This window comes from Pongo abelii, chromosome 6 (assembly GCF_028885655.2).
Source record: "Pongo abelii isolate AG06213 chromosome 6, NHGRI_mPonAbe1-v2.0_pri, whole genome shotgun sequence".
Lineage (NCBI taxonomy): Eukaryota > Metazoa > Chordata > Mammalia > Primates > Hominidae > Pongo > Pongo abelii.
In genome coordinates, this window is record NC_071991.2 from 141,687,239 (window position 1) to 141,699,485 (window position 12,247).

Genomic DNA, 12,247 nt, shown 5'->3' on the forward strand with positions numbered 1-12,247 from the left:
AAATTGTAACTGTAATGTTTTTTTAAAAAGTGTAAATTACTTTTACACTTTTTTTAAAAAGTATAAATCATGTCCTGGCCAATAGACAAAAATATATATTATATACATTTACTACATATATTCTATATGTTATATATGTATAGTTTATAGAGTATATTTAATATACATATACATGAATAAATCTATAACTAAGTAAAAATGTCATTCATCTAAGTATTATACTTTTTTAAAAAAGTGTAAATCATGTCCTGGCCAATAGACAAAAATATATATTATATACATTTACTATATATAGCCTATATATTATATACATACAGTTATACAGTATATTTAATATACATATACATAAATAACTAAATCTATAACTAACTAAAAATGTCATTCATCTAAGTAATAAACATTTTCTGAGTATCTACTTTTATCTACAAGTATACTAATTTTTATAAGAGATGAAGAAGTATAAGATATATTACCATTCATTATCTGGTGAAAGCATATCTCCATTCAAATAAATGACATTTTGTATCCTTGCCCTTTCATCTTTGATTTAACCTTGAGAATTGTCTATATTGTCATAGTGAGGACATAAGTCTTTTAACTGTAATGATTGACCAAGCCTATACCTTTAATAGGTGCCTAAAGAGCCTACCCTTGTGCCTCTACTCTAATTTGCTAGAATAGAAAAGACTCTTTTTATAGGCCGTCTATCAGGTAGGCTTTCAGTGGGGCCTAGACAAGTTCAAGCAGGCTGCTTCCTTTCTTTTTATAGTAACTGGTTGTAAACATGCAAGAAAATCCTTCCAAGAAGAGGCTATGATTCCACTACAATTCCCCTTACACTTACACAATGAGGCTAGTGGATAAGCATAGTGATGACATTAGTATTTTTGAAAGATTCATATGACTTTTCCAACTTAAATATAGTCCTCCCTGAGAATTTACATTTATTTACCTATGCCTCAAATCCTCCAAACGGATAGTCAAAATTCTCAAAATTTTATTACTGAATCCATCTTATATTCTTATGCACTGAGAAATAAAGTCAGTAATAAGTATAAACTGAAAATATATCCATCATAGAAAGAGGTTTAACTTATAACTATCTGGGAATGTGTCTGCTTTATAGAAACCTTGCCATTAGCCATGTGTGATAAAATGAAATTATATTTATACAACATTTTAAGTGCTATGTTATTGATTATTTTAAATTATTTTTTAACTTGTAATTTCTGTGTGAGTAAAGATATTATCTTTTATTTAATGTATATGAAGTGTTAACTCATTCTCAATGTCATTCACCTATGAAGCAGGACTTCCCCTCAAGGCAGAAACTGAAATTGAGAAGGAAACACTAGATTAGATAAAACATGAGAAATCTGTATTTTTTGTGCTTAATAATATATGTAGAAAGATGTCTAGGTGGGAAATCTGAAGGGCAATGTTAAGATGGTTCTTTCACGTGGGACCATATGGAACCTGGGGAGTAACAGAAGGTTAATTTGAGATTATAGCATCATGATTGATAAATTAGACAACCTCTTCCACTAGGAGGCATCTTACAATGATACACCTTAATATATTTGGGATTTTTGCTTGCTTGATTTTTAGATGAGTAGAGAGAGATATATACATACATAATTTGATTGACTTGACTGAGCACTTCTAAGTCTCAGAATTTACTATTAAAAATTTCATGAAAAAAGACAACAAATACAAACATATACATATATAATTTAATTACTGAAGCATTATATAGCACACAATCTAATGATGAGATAATACATTAAGTCAATTAGAATAATTGTATTGAATAATAGCTGTTCAAACTATGTTTGATAGAGCTATGTTAAACAAATGATAGAGCTATGATAGAGCTAGTTAAACAAACAGCATTTTTCATATAATTTTTATAATAATGATATATATGAAATAAACAGTAGAAAAGTATAACTGCACAACTATTTAAAATGATCACTTTTGTTTGTATGTTTCAAGATGCCATCTCTTTAGTCCTTTAACTAGAGTTTCATGTTTTTCCAGGTTTTTAAAACATCAAGTCAAAATCTCATACAAAGCGGGTATCACATTGTTTACACAAGGGATCACACAAAATCTAAAATATTCAAGATTCTATAATTTCTAAATAAGAATAAAAGCAGGAAAATAATATAAAACCTGATGATTAATAAGGTAGTAGAATTACAAACATATATTTTTCACCAAAAATAAAATAATAAATATCAAAACCATTTTCTTCAATGCTAACACCATAAAGGAAGTCAGTTAAGTTATATTTTCAGAAGAATCTTTAGAATGTATTATCCCCTATAATAATTTGTATGCTTTCTCAAATTATATGCCTTCATTTTTAATGTAGAATACCAGAAATTCATGCTATCCTCATGATAAAAATCATGATAAAATACAAATTATCGTGATAAAATATAAATTATTAAAAAGCCAATAAAACCCAGATAAATATAAATATTGGCTTATAAATATAATTCTTTATTAAAAGTGATTATAACTCTTGGAGGAAATGGTTGTTTTGTGATTGAAGTGGGGAGTATACAAAGGGAGCTTGAAACATTTGGTCATATCAGAAGGAAATAACTGCTCAAATATTATGGGAACCTATTAAAAAGACAGAGGAGTAAGCTTCGAAGGCCCAGATATAGGAAAATTAAGCACCAAAAAATGACAACAATGAAGTACAACCCACTGAATTTAAAAAACCCATGAGTCTATACTGATGGATAGATGATAGATAGCAGATAGATAACAGATGATAGATAACAGATAGATAGCAGATAGTTAATAGATAGATAAGTGAATGAAGCATTTTTTATACTAAAGTTGCCAACTAATAAATGTAAAAGCAATTATAGAGTCAGAACAACACATTTTGAATCATTATTAATAACTGAGTTAGGCAAGATAATCAATGGATGCTAAAACTAGTGACTGAAGGAACTAGTGAAGTGACATTATGAGGAACAAGCTACATATATAATAATTTTAATGGGTACTCCAGAAACTAATTAGGGAAAAAAAAAATCACATAATGGAGATATCTGGGAAGCACCATCTTCACCAAGTGATCCAAGTTAGCTTCACCCCAATAATAGGACAAATTAATATCATATACTTGCTCAGAACACACAGAGGAGAATACTATTTTTCCTTCAGAAAGTGGATAATTTGAACAAAAACATTGAGGAATATTGTACACTCTCAATTTGTTGGACATCATGCTAAAGAACTCTTCAAAATATCAGTGTTCAGAAAGGCACAAAAAGGCTGAGTAAATATTACAAGTACAGGAGACTAAAGACAGATGACTTTAGATATAATGCATAATCTTGGATTAGGTCCTAGACTGGTGTGGTTGGAGGGAGAATATTGTATATTAGAGAAAAGAAACATGTCAATATCAATATCAATATTAAACATGTCAATGTCAATATTAAATTTTCTGGTTTTAATACTTGTATTACGGTCAAGCTAGTGGGAATTAGTTTTTTCTTACTAAAAAAATCAGAAATGTATAATTAAAAGGGTATTATGTCTACACTTTAATCTCAACTCGTTCAAAAAATAAAAATTACATAGAGAAAGAGACTAAGACAAATAATAAATGTTAACAGTTGCTGAATCTGCATGAAATTAAGTGGGAGTTCTTTGCAAAATTTGTGACACTATTTTTACGTTTAAATTTATTTCATAATTAAATGCTAAAAACAGAGAGGTAACAAGTCTTGGAAATTTGAAGGGGCTTATCTAATAGGAACAAGCATTTAGCCTTTATCTTAGCTCATTTTCAGATAAAAACTCATATTTTCTGACCTTTCTATCACACTTCAGTCCTTGACAGACTTCCATTAAGAAATGGGAGTCAACCAATCATGGGTCACAGAATTCATCCTGGTGGGATTCCAGCTCAGTGCTGAGATGGAAGTGCTCCTCTTTTGGATCTTCTCCCTGTTACACATCTTCAGCCTGCTGGCGAATGGCATGATCTTGGGACTCATCTGTCTGGACCACAGTCTGCATACCCCCATGTACTTCTTCCTCTCACACCTGGCCGTCATTGACATGTCCTATGCTTCCAACAGTGTTCCCAAGATGTTGGCAAATCTGATGAACAAGAAAAGAACCATCTCCTTTGTGCCATGCATAATGCAGACCTATTTCTATTTTGCTTTTGCTGCTACAGAGTGTCTGATTTTGGTGGTGATGTCCTATGATAGGTATGTGGCCATTTGAACCCTCTCCAGTACACTGTCATCATGAGCTGGAGAGTGTGCATGATCCTGGCTCTCATGTCCTGGTCATGTGGGTTTCCCCTGTCCCTGGTACATGCAATTCTCCTTCTAAGGTTGCCCTTCTGTGGGCCCCGGGATGTGAACCACCTCTTCTGTGAAATTCTGTCTGTCCTCAAGCTGGCCTGTGCTGACACCTGGGTTAACCAAGTGGTCATATTTGCTACCTGTGTGTTTGTCTTAGTTGGGCCTCTTTGTTTGATGCTTGTCTCCTACATGCACATCCTCTGGGCCATCCTAAAGATCCAGACAAAGAAGGGCCGCATAAAGGCCTTCTCCACCTGCTCCTCCCACCTGTGTGTGGTTGGTCTCTTCTTTGGCATAGCCATGGTGGTTTACATGGTCCCAGACTCTAATCAACGAGAGGAGCAGGAGAAAATGCTGTCCCTGTTTCACAGTGTCTTTAACCCAATGCTGAACCCCCTGATCTACAGCCTGAAGAATGCTCAGGTGAAGGGCGCCCTCCACAGAGCACTGCAGAGGACGCGGTATATGTAAGGAGTGGACAGAGTGTTAGTTGGATAGGGCTTTGCTTTTGAACAAGTGGTTTGCTGAAGCAAAAACTGAGAAATTTTTTTGTTAGAAGTTTGATATAAATATGGTAATTTTTCTAATTCTAGCTCTGAAAATATGACAAGATTACAGTGAAAAAATAGCATATTATATTTTACACTACCTTTCCCACTGAAAACTCTATGGAGTACGAACCCAGTTTCTGGATTAAATTTTAGTGTTGAGAGTCACTTCTATTTGGAGAGTGGAAGAGATGGAAAAGCTATTTTCCTTTGGAATTTGCATCATTTTCTCAGCATTTTATTGCAAATCTCCCATTTTGAAAGAAAAGCAAACAAAATCCAAAGCAAGCATAAACAAATATGGATTAAAATGTATATAAATAAAATAGAGAAATGAAAAAGAATAAGTAAAATCAGTGAAAACAAAAGTGTTTCTTTGAAAAGATTAACAAAATTGACAAACTTTAGCTACATTTACCAACAAAACAGTGAAAGACTCAAATTACTAAAATTAGGGATATAGAAAACATCATTAGCAATCTTACAGGTACAGAAAGGATTATCAAAGAACACTGTGAACAACTCTGTGTGAGCAGTTAGAAACTTACATAAAAGGAAAAATCCCAAGAAAGTCACAATCTACCAACTCACTCAAAAATAAATAGATAATCTGAATACACTTCTAGTAAGTAAAGAAGTTGAATTAGCGATTTTAAAACTAACACCAAATAAAGTTGCCAATCACATTGTTGTAGTAACAAATACTGTTTAATTTTTAAAAGAATAATTACTACTATTTCTTCATAAAAATCTCTCAAAATAGAAGAAAATGGAACATTTCCCAACTTATTCTATGAGGCCAATATCACTTGATATCAAAAAAATCAAAGACATCACAAGAAATAAAAACTATAGACCAATTTCTTTGTGAATATAGATGCAAAATTATTCAACGAATACCAGCAAACCAAATGCAGCAAACATAATTACCAAGTGAGGTTTATTCAAAGAATGCAAGGTTGTTTAAACATTCAAAACTCAATGTAATAGACCATGTTAATAAAATAAAAAGAAAACACATCTAATTATACATACTAAAGGCATTTGACAATTCCAAAATCCTTTCCTGACACACACACACTCACACACGCACACACACACACACACCCCAGACTAGAAATATAAGGGAACTTCTTCAAACTGGTAAAGGGTAGATAAGAAAACCACAACTAAAATTACAATTAATTGTTAAAGGCTGGGATGCTTTCCCCATAAGAAACATCAAGGAAGTCTTTTGTTGCTGCTTCTGTTCAGCATTAGACTGGAAGTTCTAGCCAGAGCAATTAAACAAGAAAAAGAAATAAAAGGCATCCAGATTGGAAAGGCATAAGGTGAAATGATCTTGTAAATAGAAAATTCTAAGGAATTTTTAAAAATCAGCTCAAACAAATAAATTCAACAATGCTGCAGAATAAAAGTTTTATACTCAAATATCAATTGTATTTCTGTCAAGAAGCTGAGCTTGAGACAGCTGAGTTTCCAAGTGTCTGAGTAACCAAGCTAAACAACCAGCCAAAATGAAAGCAACGGTCAAGTGTTTAATCATTTACTGTGATCGCATAAGCAAGAGATTGAACTAGAGTAAGTTCCAACTCCCACACTGTTTCATTTATCCCTGTGGAACTGCACTGTGCAAAGGTCAGGTGGATCAATACAGAAGTAGGGATCATCTCACTGCTGAAGAATCCCCAAGCAAAAGGTCCTAATATTTTATGAGCCTGAGAATACAAGAGAGCAGAGAAGAGGGAGAGAGAAGGGGAATAGAAACATACTAAATACTGAGTCAGAGTGGAGAAAAGGTGTCTTCAGGGTCTCCCCTTCTCCCCATAAGATCTAGGCCAAGCTTGTCCAACCCAACTCACTCAAAACTAAATAGATAATCTGAGTAGACTTGTAATAAGTGAAGAAGTTGAATTAGTAATTTTAAAACTTACACCAAATAAGGCCATCAATCACATTGCTGTAGTGGCAAATTATACTTAATTTTAAAAGAATAATACTATTTCTTCATAAAAATCTCTCAAAATAGAAGAAAATGGAACATTTCTCAACTTATTCTATGAGGGAGTATCACTTGATACCAAAAAATCAAAGACATCACAGGAAATGAAAACTACATTTCCAAAGACCTATTGATAAACTGTTTGATGTGGCTTTCAGGATATTCAATAGTAGGGATAGGGCTGAAGAGGCTGAAAGAACCCAGCATGGCAAATGACGGGATAGACAACAAGCCCAAATGATAGCAGTCTCTGTAAGCAGTGCCCTGCAACCTCAGGGTCACCCAGGGGGATGTTTCACCCACAGATCAAAAAAGCCTAATAGCAAACCTACAGGTAATGGCTGCTACTTTAAGTGTGGGAAGCCAGGACATTAGAGCAAGAACTACCCCAGTCAGGGCAGCCCACCCAACCCTGTTCTCACTGCAGGCAGGCGGGTCATTGGAAAAGGGATTGCCCTGAGCTATGAAGGAAGAAGAGGACACTTTATGCCATAATGGCCCTAACTGAGGACTGGCGGCCATAACTCAGGACTTGAGGGTCCAGAGATTCCTAGTGACTCCTACAAAAGGCATAGTAATGAGTCTTGACTGACTGTTAACATGACAGGTAAGAATATTAATTTCTTAATTGATATGGGGGCCAGTTACTCTGTCCTAAATGGCCACCCTGGGCTCTTATCCTCCAAAAACTGTACTGTCATCGGTGTTGATGGCACCCTAAAATCAAAGATTAAACCATTTTTCTACAAAAAAATTTTTATGTAATCAGAAAGACATTACGTTTAGGTTTTGGTCGGTAAAATTCCTAATCTTTTAAAGAAACAAAATGTGTTTACATAACCTCCCATCCATTGCTGTTTGATTACTGTTTAATCATCCATATATTTTTGTCTTTATAAAGATATTGAAAGAGATGGAAGATGCTTTCAAGATCCCTTATAAAGGTCAAAGTGTCAATTATCAGTAAATATAAAAGAAGAGTCTACAATTGAATGAGGCAGGTAGACAGCCTGATCAAACACAGAGCACAATGAGAAGTGTTCTTTCAGGGAATTACTTCATTGAAACCACAGACCTCACCTGAGATATGTAGTCTAAGCTGGAGTTATTTTGTCCCATCCCATTAGCTGCTTAAGCCCATCCTTTAATTGTACACTAAAATGCTCACTCACATTTGCATCTTAGCCCTAGCTCCCTAAACAATGAGATTATTCCCCACATCTGTACTGATCTATTTGATCCTCAACTGATGTTATTTCGTCAGAGAAGATGAAAATTGGGCAGGCCAGCACTTACTTCTTCTTGGCCTCTTGCTTATAGTATCACACAAAGTGATTAAAGGCATAAGTGTTACTTTCATTTTGGCATGTTGTTTTAATTGTCTACTCCAACACCTGGAGGCTCAGCTCTCTCTAGTCTGTCTTAACTCTCATATAAAAGCAATGAACAATCCTAAATAAACTGAAGAAAAGAATCCAATTTGCAAGACTGAGAAAATAAAATGCCTAAGAATACATCTAACAAAAAAAGAAAGACTTACATACCAAAAGCATAAAATATTGTTGACTGAAATTAAAATTTTAAGTAAATAAAAATACATTCCATGAACTACGCATTGGAAAACAATTGTGCAGGTTTTTGGCTTAGAGTGACATCAGCAAGATGGTAGAATAAGACTTTCCCATACTTGTCCCCTCTCAGAACCATCAATTTGAACAAGTATCCATGCACAAACATATTTTCAAAGGAGCTAAAGAAACCAGGTGAGTGATTACAGCAACTGTGTGTAGCACAAAAATAAGAAAATGTGCATTGTAAAGAGTAGGAAGAGCAGTTTCACAATATCTGCATCAACCCTCCCTACTCCAGGCAGAACAATGCAGAGAGAGATACCCTCTACATAGAGGAAAAAGAGGAGAGTAAATAAGAGATTTTGTCTCAGACTCCAACGCTGGGCCAGCCTAGATGCCAACAGTGGGTCTGCACCAGGCAGGCTTTCACAACCACAGTCTCTGAGCTGTTACCCACAGATTCGGCCTATTTGCCACTGCCAAATAGGTCCCCACAGATTCAGGCTCCTGGCTGGCCCCATGGCTCCAGAATTCAGGCCACACATGCAGACTCAGTGTCCAGTGTCACTCCAGCACTAGGACAGCCCACCCCAATGCCAGGCTATCCCAGCAGCTTTGACCTCCTGACCACCTACAGGACTGGGCTGGCCTCCACAACCCCACGTTTCAGTCCTGCCCCAAACCTTCTACTGGCCTAGAGTAAGGGTTCCCCTCATAACCCCAGGCTTCAGGCATGCCTTGGTAACAGGCCGGGCCCTGAAGCCTCAGACTCCAGCAGACCCAGGGTTTAGGCCTGCACCAACTGACTCAGGGTCTAGGCCAGTTCCAGCAGACCCCAGCACCAAGCTAGCCTCTGTGGACCCAGGTTCCAGACCAGACCCAGGTTCCACACCAGACCCAGGTTCCAGGAACTGGGCCCAACCTCATAGACCCAGGTACCTGGCTGACTCACCTACTGACCTAGGCACTAGGCCAGCTTGACCAAGGACTTCAACAGGACCACCTACAGACCATGCCAGATGGCCTGCCTAAAATGACTGGACAAGTTGACTTCTGAAGGGCTTATCTAGACAATTCCAGTCTGCAAAGACTGGAATAAGTCTCTGCTTCTTAAAGTGAGCAGACATCATCAATGCATGGCCATAAGGATCATGAACAATCACAAAACATGGCAACACCAGAGGAACAAATGAAGCACCAACAACTGACCTTACAAAAATGGAGATTTACAAACTGCCTGACAAATAATTCAAAATAATCATCTTAAAGAAGCTCAGTGAGCTACAAGAGAATGTAAATAGACAAATAGATAAAATTAGGAAAACAATACCTGAACAAAATTAGAAGTTCAATAAGAGAAGGAAACCATAAAAAGAATGCAAGAAATTCTGGCACTAAACAACACAATAACAGAAATGAACAACTCCATAGAGAGTTTCAGCAGCAGACTCAATCAAATGGGAAATGCTTGGTGAACTCCAAAACAGGTCATTTCAAATTACTCAGTCAAAGGTGGGGGAAAGAATGAAAAAGAGGGAAGAAAGCCTGCAAAAACTGTAGGATACCATCAAGAACCAATTTAGGCATAATGAATGTCCCAGACAGAGCAGAGAAATAGAAGGAAAAAAAGAAGCTTTTTAAAATGATAGAAAACATCCCAAATATGGGAAAAGATATAAATATCCAGGTACAGAAAGCTCCAAGATTTCCAGTCAGGTTTAATCTAAACGAGACTACATCAAGATATATTACAATCAAACTGACAAAAATCAAAGACAAAGACATGATCCAGAAAGAGAAAAGAAGCAAATCACATACAAGGGAACACCAATATGGCTCTTAAAAGATTTGTCAGCAGAAATCTTACAGGCCAAGAAAGTGGGTTGATTTACTCAAAGTGCCAAAGAGGAAAACAAAGACTGCCAACCAAGAATACTCAAATGACAAAGCTGTCCTTCAGAAATGAAGGAGAAATAAAGAATTTCCCAGACAAACAAAAGCTAAGGCAATTTACCACCACTGCACCTGCCTTACAATAACAGCTGAAGGGAGTTCTTCTACCTAAAAGAAAAGGACCCTAATTGGCAACATGAAACATGAAAGGAGATAACTTAATGGTAAAAGAAGTACACAGTCTAATTCAGAATACTCTAAAACCATAATGGTGGTGTGTTAATTACTTATATGTTTAGTATAAAGGTTAAATTATAAACTATTAAAAATTACCACAATAATTTTTAAGGGATATGTAACATAAAAAGATGTAAATGGTGACATCAAATATTCAAAATGTGTGGTGGCAGGGAGTAGAATAAAAATGTAGTGCTTTCTCAGAAATCTGTGGAACAAAAAAATAAAAAATAAATAAATAAATTTAAAATGTAGTGCTTTTTGTGGCCAAAGATAAGTTGTTCTCAGCTTCAAATAAACTGCTATAACCACAAGACACTTTTTGTAAGTGTTATAGTAACCACAAATCAAAAATCTATAATAGATGCTTTAAAAAAGTGAAAAACAAGGAATCAAAACATACTATCAGGGAAAATCACTTAACCACAAAGGAAGGCAATACGAGAGGAATACAGAAACAAAGTATAAATAAAACAACTAGAAAACAATTAACAAGATGGCAGTAGTAAGTCCTTACTTTATAAATCATCACCTTGAATGTAAATGAATTAAATTCTCCAATCAAAAGGCAGAGTGGCTGAATGCATCAAAAGCAAGGCCCAGCTTGATGCTGCCTACAAGAGAGTCACTTCACATGTAAGGACACATATAGACTGAAAGTGAAGGTATGAGAAAAGATTTTTCCATGCAAATGAAAACCAAAGGAGAGTAAGAGTAGCTATACTTATACCAGATAAAATAGACTTTAAGTCAAAAACTGTAGAAAGAAACAAAGAAAGTCATGACATAAATAATTAAGGGGTTAATTCAGCAAGAAGGTATAACAATACTCTGATGGAGTGTGCTGTTGAAGATCTCTATAAAGTTGCTCATTTTTGTCAATGTGGTTTTTGGTGCCAGAATTTCTCTTTTTTTTTTATGGTTTCTTTCCTGATATATATATGTGTGTGTGTGTGTATATATATATATGTGTGTGTGTGTGTGTGTGTGTGTGTATGTATATATCAAACACAGGATCACCTAAACATAGAAAGCAAATATTAATAGATCCAAGAAGAGAGAAGACTTCAATATAATAGTAGTAGAGGACTTCAATACCCCACTTTTAGCAATGGACAGATTATCCAGGAAGAAAATGTTAAACTATACTCCAGACCAAATGGACCTAACAGACATATACAGACCTTCCATAAACAGCTGCAGAATACACATTCTTCTTAACTGCACATGAAACAGTGTCTAGAATAAATCATATGTTAAAGCACAAAACAATTCATAATAAATTTAAGAAGATTGAAGTATCAAGGAGCTTTTCTGACCATGATGGTATCAAAATAGAAAGGAATAACAGGAGGAACTTCAGAAAAATTACAAATACATGGAAATTAAATAATATGCTCCCTGACAACCAATGGGTCAATGAAGAAATTAAGAAAGATGTTTAAAATCTTTTTAGCCAAATGAAAACAGAAACACAGCATACCAAAACACATGGGATATAGAAAAACCAGTTCTAAGAGGGAAGTTTAAAGCAATAAATGCTTACATCAAAAAAGAAGAAATATTGCATACCAACAATCTCTGTTGTGCCTTAAGGAACTAGAAAAACAAGAATAAACTAAGCCCCAAATTAGTAGAATAAATAAA

General features: G+C 35.2%; 1 pseudogene; it reads left to right on the forward strand.

Moving 5' to 3' along the window:
• Window positions 1-3,816: 3,816 nt before the first annotated feature.
• On the forward strand, window positions 3,817-4,820 carry LOC100436646 (olfactory receptor 2A2-like; annotated as a pseudogene).
• Window positions 4,821-12,247: the final 7,427 nt, after the last annotated feature.